Genomic DNA, 9,619 nt, shown 5'->3' with positions numbered 1-9,619 from the left:
GAAGGCTCCCGCCATCCTGGCCAGAGGTGCCTCCCTCTCCTTCAAGTCCAGAACCATGACATCTCACTGCCCTGGCTTCCCTCCCTCTGCCCACACTCCACTGGGCAAGGTAACCTGAGTTTAAGGACTCTCCTGGCACACTTAGCACCAACCAGATAATCCAAGATAATCTTCCCATCTCAAGGTCTTCAACTTTACACCTGCCAAGTCCTCCTTTCCACCAAAAGGGACCTTGTCACCAGTCCCACTAGGATGGGGGCATTGTTAGGGACCCACGACTCTTCCCATCAGGTCATCACACAGACTCTGTGGCTGTCTTCACACAGCTCCCTGCAGCAGCACCTTCCTGCCTGCTCCTCCTTGCTTAGCGAATGGCACCCATGAATGGAGTGCACCCTTGTCCCTCCTACAGAGCCACTTTATGATGACTCAGAAGCAGCTCTGTTTTCCTCGGGTCATCCCTCCACTCCCGTCGCTGCCCCCACATGGTCCTTGAGGCTTACCGTAAATGGCATTTCCACTAGGGAGCCTTTCAGGGGTTATCCTATGGGAGAAGGATTTTTATAAGTCAGGCATGGATAAACTATGGCTCATCGACCAAACCCACCCGTCACCTGTTTCGGGAACTGGAAGGTATTGGAGCCCAGGAAAGCCATTCTTTTCTGTCATCTGCAGCTGCTCTCATGCGATGACAGCCAAGTTAAGATACTGGGACCAAGACTGTGTGGCCAGCAGAGCAAAAGCTACTGACCCGTTTCATGTGTGTTGGTGTATGTGTTGGTGTGTATACTATCCCACCATCGGCAAGATAATTCCATTTAGCACAGGAGACTTTGTCTTGCTGGGAAGCACTGAAAAGACGACAGCTTCTGTCATCAGAAAGGGGTGTTCCCTGAGCAACCTTGGGCAAACTGCTCAACCTCTCTGATGTTTAGTTTCTTCATCTATAGCAACATAGGTACCACCACCTGCTTCAGTGAACCTTTCTGAGGGTCCAAATGAGCAACGTGTTCTCTGTCCTAGCACAGTGCATGACACATAGTAGGTCTTTTCTACCAGGGAGGAAACATGTTCCCATTTCTCCTGAATCTCATCCATGCCATGCTCACAAGGGCCAGCATCTCCTGGAGGCCCAGTGCCACCTGACATTGACATGGAAATTCTGACATTGAACCTGAAACAGCCGACTCTTGGAAGGTGGTGTAGGAGTCTACCGTGGACTCAGCCCTCACTCATTCCTCAGAGAGAGCCTCCTGCTGCTGGAAACTTCCCGTCATTAGGGGCCGGGCTGGGCTCCAGCGGGTGCCCTGGAGAGCAGAGGCTTCTTCTCCCATTACCAGCCTTCGCAGCCAGCCTGTCCCCCCAGGACTAAGATCTTATAAACATCAGCCGTCCTCAGGGGGGGATCCGCTGAGGGCCCCCCATTGATTCCAGATGGAGAAGAGATAGTTTGGAGGAACAAATGTTAATTTTCTCTCTTCAGTGAGAAATGCACAGCAACAGCACAATCACAGACAACAGCACCTAAGCGCCTCCTGAAAAGCAGGACACAGAGCAGGCAGAGATGCTCAGGGCCAGCGTCCGCAGTGATGCCTGCGGGGTGTCCGGAGACCTGACCAGGGCCAGGCGGGGATCAGGAGCGGGGCAGGCTCAGGTGGCTTCCGGGACAAGAGGAGAGGTGCCAACAAACAACCAAGTGGCAATCTTTGCACGGGAGCAGACTCTTGGAAAGGTTTTAGCTCCTTAATTTCCTCCTATGGGCTGTGCAGCTACTCAGGGAAAACCCCAGCGGACTCACGTACAACGCTGTGCTTTTCCGGGGCAGGCGAGCAGCCCATCTGCTGAGCTCCTGGCATCCCCTTCTCTTTCCTGTAGAGAACTTTCCAGTGTCTGAGCTGCAGCCGAGGCTCATACCAGGAATGGCGAACCCTGGCCTCACCCTCAGATCCCCACCAACACACAGCCCCCACAGCCACACCACGGTTCTCATCAATCACATGGAACACGGATGGGATTTTTTTTTTCACATCTAATTCAAAACTACCAGAGGCATCTCGAAGTGTCTGAGAGAGCTTTGTCTGTGACTGAGACAATGAGGGCACAGGAATCATTCAATCCCTCTCCAGCTCTGTGATTTTGAGCAAATCACACAGCCACTCTGAGCCACAATTCCATCAACAAAGGAGGGCCATGGACCCTCAACTCCTGTGATGGGGCAAGGGCCTCTGGAAGTGCTGACAAGCCCTGACAGCTGTGCAGGGGGCACCTGTCATGATTGCTAATGAAATGAACCATCCTACTCCTCTCAGCCTGCATTAAAGGACAAAGAAGATGCCTGGAAGGCGTGGCTCTGCGGCTGAGCATCGACCTATGAACCAGGAGGCCATGGCTCAGGTCAGGGCACATGCCCACGTTGCTGGTTTAATCCCCAGAGTGGGGGGTGCAGGAGGCAACCGATCAATGATTCTCTGTCATCATTGATGTTTCTATCTCTCTCTCCCTCTCCCTTTCTCTCTGACATCAATAAAGATATGGTTAAAGAATTATAGAATGAAGGGATACCACGCTGTGAGGGAAAAGGCTCATTGGATGAGGAGATATAACGCTGGCAGACAGTTCAAATTTTGTTTCAGTGAGAGAGCAACAGTTATCACATAAAAAAGAAAATGTAAATACCATGTGTGTGCACCACCCTGGTGGGCAGTCTCTGTGTGTCAGGTACAAGCACCTGAGGGCCAGAGCTTGGGATCCAGGGAAGAAGATCTGCCCATCCCTCTCACTGGAGCCCTCCTCAAAGCTTCTCAGCCATGGTTTGAAGGGGCAGGTCTCAAGGCATCTAGCTGGTTGTTATTCTTTGACCTTCTCACTGATTCATCCCTGCATTCATCCATCCATCCCTGCATCCAACCATACATGCATACATCCCTGCATCTATCCATCCATTAATCTATCAATCCATCTACCCATCTATCCATCCATCCATCCATCCATCCATCCATTCCATCCATCCATCCATCCATCCATCCATCCATCCATTTATCCATCCACTCAATCAATCACGCTCTGTGGAAGCCTCTCCATGCCAGGTTCCATGCTCTGTGTCAGGGCTGCAAGGATGACTCTGGCAACATCCATAGCCGCCAGGCATTTGTGAGCATGTGGAGAAGATGGAGATCCCAGGATACCATTGTAATAGAGGTAGAGACAGTGCAGATGGAAGTTCAGGCACAATGGTGGAGAGGGGAACCAGGGAGCTCTTTTAGGGAAAGGGTGGGCTTTGTAGAGGGGGGAGTAGGTGGTATTCTTTGAGGGGGGGGGGGCGGTCCTTGTCTTCAACATGAGTTGCCCAGGGAACAAACAAATGAGTAATGGCACAGAAGCCTGAAAGCAGCATGCCTGGGGTAGGGCGCTATGGGGAAACACCACTGTGAGGGAAGTCGGTGAGGCTTGGGGGAAGGTGAGGCCCATAAGACCATTGGGGGAGAGGGCAGTAGCTTGTATCACCACGTATACAAATGGGAGGGGGCGGACCCTGTGCACATGGAGCTATGGCCTTATACACATTTCATTACGGAGACATCTGGTTCCGCACAGCATCCCTCCCCCCATGTGCACACCTGACCATGTGGCTGAGAAATCAGCCTCCACCGAAGAAACAAGGGGAGGAAGAAGGGTGTGTGTGCGAGGCCAATCTCACTGGTGATGATGGAGCTTATCTGTTCAGCAATAAACTCAGGTACCAAGGTGTGCTTTTTCCCAATGAACATGCTGACCAAGTGAACATGCAAAACAGCATCTACTCTCATTTTTGTTTCCCTGATGACTGCATTTCTCAACCCCTAATGCTTTCATCTCACCTAAAATGCAGGTGCTTGTGGCTGCACCTGGAGACCCTGTACCATACCTTGCCTTCCTCCCTTCCCACCCCTCCTCCCACCCACTTCCTCAGTGCCAACCCTGGAGGAGATGCCCAGGGCCCCACAGGAAGCAGCTCCTGGGAGCAGCCTGGCTGGGCATGCCCAAAGCCTCAGAGTCAGGAGGGTTGGCCCTGGTGCCCACTGTGCGGGAATCTGAATGCAGCAGGATGTACGGGCAGCACAGAGGAGGCCTGGCATGGCATGCCCATGACATTGGAAGGGTCTGCATTGCAGGCCCAGCTGGCCATCGGAAGGGTGCATCTCAGCCTGGCCCTGAACTTGGATACTTCAGGGGAAGAGTGGCTGAAGGACACAGCAGCTGCCCATGGCTTCCAGCTCCCCCAGAACTGGGCTCTGCCTTCTCTGGGAGGGTCGGCCTGGGCAGGTGACTCCTCCTCTGAATCATGGGTCGCCTCCTTGTAGGTGGTCACAAGCATCACAGTGGCCTCTTGTTCCCGCTGAGGGTTAAGTGTGAGAGCAGGAAGGCGCTTGGACAGGTGAGTGCCTGACTCACCTTCCCCCCAGTAAAAGCAATCACTATGATTGTTACTATGGGCAGGAGAGTCATGTGACTGAACAAGGAGATAAGAGATACACACAGCCTAAGGAAGACATTTCACCCGGACTTCATGCCCATGTCCTTTGCTCCCCCAGAAGTGAGAACTTGGCTGATTTCTTTAACACTGCAGGTGCCAAGGTAGCTTTCAATTGGATGGGTCGCCAATGCTTTACACAAAGCCGTATGAAAGGTTAAGAAATAGATCACACCCCTAATTTCCAGGTGTGCTCCCCAATCTCAGGTCACAGCACCCACGGCTCCCGGGTCCCCATGAAACAGGAGCCGGGTGACAGATCAGTCACCCACAGAGGGCACAGCCCCAGGCAGCTGCTCTTGTCCTCCTGCCCCCCACCCCCTCACCAGGCAGCCATGGCCAGGCCCAGCTCATTGTGGGCCTTGCCCTGTCCCAGGGCACTGGGTGACTTTGTTCCCTGCCCCTTGGGAACCCATGCAGAGTGGAGAGCAGGACGCCAGCTGCGGAACAATGAGTTCAAGTCCTTCTTGCTAAATTATGCAAAAGGCCTGAGTCACCCTCTCCAACTGCAGGTGAGTCCTCCCACGCTGTCCTCAGCGACCAGGAGTGCCCCCCTGCCTCACCCGCCAAGGGGCAAGCAGGAAGGAAGGTGGATGGGGTGGTTTTCCTGAAACAGAAATGGGACAAGTGAGAAAGCTCAGGGCTCAGGCCCTGGGGCCTCGGAGCAGCTGGTCACAGCACCAGCCAGCCTGCCCCATCCTCCATCCTCCATCCTCCATCCTCCACTCGGGCACCTTCACCAGACAAAAAAGCTGTCACACTTCTGGGGAGCACCCAGTACCAGCCTGGACCCTCCCTGCAGGGCCAGGAACAAGCAGCTTGTCCACCTCTGCCTCTTTCTAGCCACCCCTGCAGCCTGCGGAGCAAAGGGGAAAGTGCAGAGGAGGAAGGTGGCAGAGTCAGAGCACCCACTGTGTGCGCGGCCTGCGTTCTAGAACAAGCCTGTGGGCGGAGCCTGGGTCTCCTGGGGCAGAGGAGCGGGCTTTGCTGAGGAGGTGAAGCGAGTTCTCACCTGGAAAAGACAGACACAGGTTGGTCTCCTGTGCTCTCAACACCTCCGCGTGGTCCAAGAGCGGATGTTCACAGTGGCAGACGACCTGCCAACCCAGCCTGCCGCGGGGATGCCAGGCAGCTTCCAGAGAGTCCTGTCTGCACCTGCTCTCCTGCCCCCACCCTGGCCTCCCAGAGCAGGACAGAGCTGGCCAGCGAGGCCGCATGCCCACCCCAGAGCCTGTGCTGAGACCCAACCCAGCCACGTGCGCTGAGGACCGAGCGGGCCTCACCTCTGCACCTGCACTATTCACACCAACAGTCCCAACCTGGCGCTCCCCCCCACCACACCGCCCCCTCACCCGGGAGTGAGAGCGTCAGAGCAGGGAATGTCTGCGAAGGCACATGTCTGCTGGAGGCCCGGGCAAGCCCCGATACCATGGGCAATTATTCCATTTCTAACTTGCTGGCCCTCCGTCACCCACTCTGTGGCCGTGTGGGAAAATGTGAGTAAACATCAGCATGAGGTTAAGATCACACCAGACTCCCTGGTGACTCCTTTCTTAGGCCGAGGGACCCGCACTCCCTGTGTGTCACTAGAGGGGCTGGCGTTGGCTGTGGCTGATGTCAGCCGGGCTCCAGAATGAGCCCTCAGGTGAGCGCACCGCACCCCTAAACGACGGGCCTTGGGTGGATTTCCCAGCTGCGCATCCTCAGAGCTTCCAGAGGGCCAGGCTTGGGCGCCTCCTCAGGACCCAGCTCCTGGGGGTCTTGTCTATACCTGCAATGAGTGCTGGCCCAGAGAGAGGGCGGCCACATGCCGAGGGCCCCCAAGTGGGTGGCGGCTGGCACTGAGATGAAGCCCCTCGGCCCCTCGGCCCCTCAGCCCAAGGATAAGGTGACCAGATGTCCCACTTTTGGCGGGACAGTCCCAATTTTTAACAATTTGTCTCGTGTCCCGAGGCATTTTTAAAAAGTCCCGACGACAGGAGGGACAAATTGTTAAAAATCGGGACTGTCCTGCCAAAAGTGAGACGTCTGGTCACCTTACCCAAGGAGGCCCCAGCGGCCAGCCTTCCTGGCTCCGGCTTTGGGAGACTCCACCCTCCGCATTCAATCATCCCCTCTCTTGGCTGCCACAGAGGGAATGAAGACAGTGATCAGATCACACAGAAGGGGCTGCAGGGTCCGCCTGCCCTCCCAGCAGGCTGTCCCCTTCCCGGTGTGGTGTGGAGGGGGGGCCCTGCTCCCCCGGGAATGACAGCCCCACCAGAGGACCGGCGCTAATGAATCCTCTGTTACTGTAGAAATTGCCTGGTCCCCAGGGGCGGCCGCCGAGCAGGAATATTATTTTAAACACATGCCGTAAACAACCGCTCCTCCGGGGAGCCCTGGCCATGGCTCCCACCCCTTCGCTGTGGGAATCGCTTTTTCACCAGCTTCTAAACTTAGCACCTCTTCTCTCTCCGCCTGTTCTGTGAGGCTGGGTTTCTCTAAAACATCCTCCGGGGGAAGGTCAGAAGGAAAGAACCACTACACACCGCTAAGTACCTTGGCTTCCCTGTGAAATGATCGCTCATGAACTTCCTCCCAGCATCATCAGCTCATAGTCCAGTTATAATGAACCTGGTGCTTTCAAGGCCGTGCAGGTAGATTCTCTGGAACACGTGCACCTACCTGTGTAACGCATGTATTTTCGTATCTATGTATCTATTTATACACTTTTATTTAAACATTTATCTACAATTGGACAACAACATAATGTAGGCATTACTATGAGTCTGGTTTCACAGGGACGGGCACTTTCTAGAAGTCACACAGCTGAGGGGGCAGACCGGACTGTGCATGGGCAGTGTGGCTCAGGGGCCACGTCCCCAGCTGTCACATGACACGGATGGACGTCTACTCTTCCCTAGCTCCCGATTTCACCCAATCATTCCTGAGAGCAAATGCCAGCGGGGTGCACCCCCCACGCCTGCTGGGCTAGCTTTTGAAAGTGAAAGGCTGGCCACTCTCTGTGGCCTTGTCCTCCTTGGCTTCCCATCTTCGATGACTTAATCGCACGCCTGCCAACTTGCCTGGGACCGTGGTTCCCCAGCATCTAACCAGCCCCGGGACCCAGGGTGGACTGGATTAGCTGCTTTTTCTTTTTTTTAATTCTTAAAAAAAAAAAAAAAAAAAAAAATGACCCGCTTGCTTTCCTTTTCAAAGGGCTGGAGAGGAGGTTTGGAGAGAGCATTTCCCCCCATGACTCCCCCGGGATGGCTGTGAACTTGGCAAACTTGCTCGGAATTACCCAAAAGAGCAATTTGTTCCCTAGCAAAACAAGAAAATTGTCTGGGGCCGACCCCCGGCTGCCAGCACGAGTCGCCGCCGAGGGAAGGAGCCGCTCTCCAGCGAGGGTCTGTTTGGGAAACAATTATCTGCCTTCCTTTGAATCAAAGACGGTCCCGCGCGCCCTGTGCAGGCGCGGAGATCAAATACAGTGGACGGTCTCCAAAGACCCGCTTCCTTTCAGGAAATTATTCGCTGATAACGCCGCTGGCCCAGACAGCGCTTCCTTACAGGAACTGCTCTTTGCGCTGAGCGGGAGCCAGCTGGGCAGGAGCTCTCACTGCTCTTAACACTGCCTCTCCCTCCCTCGGAGAATGGCCTGTCCTCCGCTTCACTCACATCATCCCCAGAAGCTCTCTGGGAGAAGTCCAGGGATGCCCCCACCCCTTCCCACACCCGCACAGATGCGCCATTTCCCCACTCACGTCTCACACGCAGGGGCCAGGCCTCTGACCCCTCTGGTCTGCACCCATCCCACCCCCACCTGTGCACAGAGGAATAGCATTTGGCACCGAGTTTTCCAAAAAGCAAGAAGACACCTCTTCTGACCAGTGTCATTGATTGACAGCAAAGGGATGTGAAGCGACATGCAGGGACGAAGGGACCTGCAGTCCCTCTGGCAGGCTGGACCCTCCCAGGCCGCATGAGAGATCTTGCTGCTCCCATTAGGGTTGTTCCTCATTGGCCTGGGAAACAATGGAAAATCTTTCTCATGCATTTGTCCTCTCAGGTCCTAGGATCATCCTAGACCAGTGGTCATCAAACCACAGCTTGTGAGCCACATGTGGCTCTTTGGCCCCTTGAGTATGGCTCTTCCGCAAAATACCACGTGCAGGCATGCATGAACAGTGTGACTGAAACTCCGTGACCCATGTGCAGAATTCGGTTATCGGCCTGGGTCAGTCTATTTTGAAGAAGTGGCATTAGGACACTCAAGGGGCCAAAGGGCCCATGTGTCTCACTAGCCGTGGTTTGCCGACTACTGTCCTAGATGATCTAGCCAGTCCTCGCATGTCTCAGGGATGGAAACAGAGCTGCAGAGGTTAGCTTAGGCCATGTTCTGTGGAAGTCCACGGAGTGGTGCATGGGGACGGTGATGGCGAGGGCAGCCGGGGCAAGATCGGGGCTAGGTTCTGGGGCCAGAGCAGCCCAGGGGTAGGGCAGTCGAGGGGAACCCTTCAGTGCAGAGATGAGACGAGACCACCCAAATGAGAGGAGAGCGGGACCCCCGAGGGCAGAAGTCCAGGCAGAAGCTCCTCGCGCCCACCTTCCTGTGTAGTTTCTTACTGCTGGTGGCTCCACGGGCAGGTGTTAAATAGAAAGCACTTAGCAGACAAGAAGGTGATTGCCCCTGATTGGCAGAGGCAGGGGAGAGGGCACAACAGGGTCCCTCTGAATGAGGACACCAGAGGTCTCTCAATTCCTTCATGAGGAAAGACAGAAGCAGGGAAGTAGAAAGAGACAGTGGTTAACCGAGATTCAGTAATTTTCCCATCACTGCCTCCAGGCACTCCGCTTGTGTGATCATCTCCTTCAAGCTTGGAGTGAGGGCAGGGAGTGAGTGCTGGGACACAGGCTCAGCGAGGACAGCAGCTCACAGCTCAGGAGAGACAGTCTTAGTGGAGGTCATGTCTCCCAGACTCCCACCTGATCTCTGGCCACTTCCCCTGGCAACTGACCTTGCAGTTCAAAACCTCTTTCTCATGTACAGTAGCATTCAATGGACATAAACCCCCATTTCACGCCAATGGAGCCTGAAAAACATTGCAGGATGACCCGCAAGCC

Source organism: Pipistrellus kuhlii, unplaced genomic scaffold (assembly GCF_014108245.1).
Source record: "Pipistrellus kuhlii isolate mPipKuh1 unplaced genomic scaffold, mPipKuh1.p scaffold_m20_p_65, whole genome shotgun sequence".
In the NCBI taxonomy this organism is placed as follows: domain Eukaryota; kingdom Metazoa; phylum Chordata; class Mammalia; order Chiroptera; family Vespertilionidae; genus Pipistrellus; species Pipistrellus kuhlii.
Note: the sequence above shows the minus strand (reverse complement) of the source record.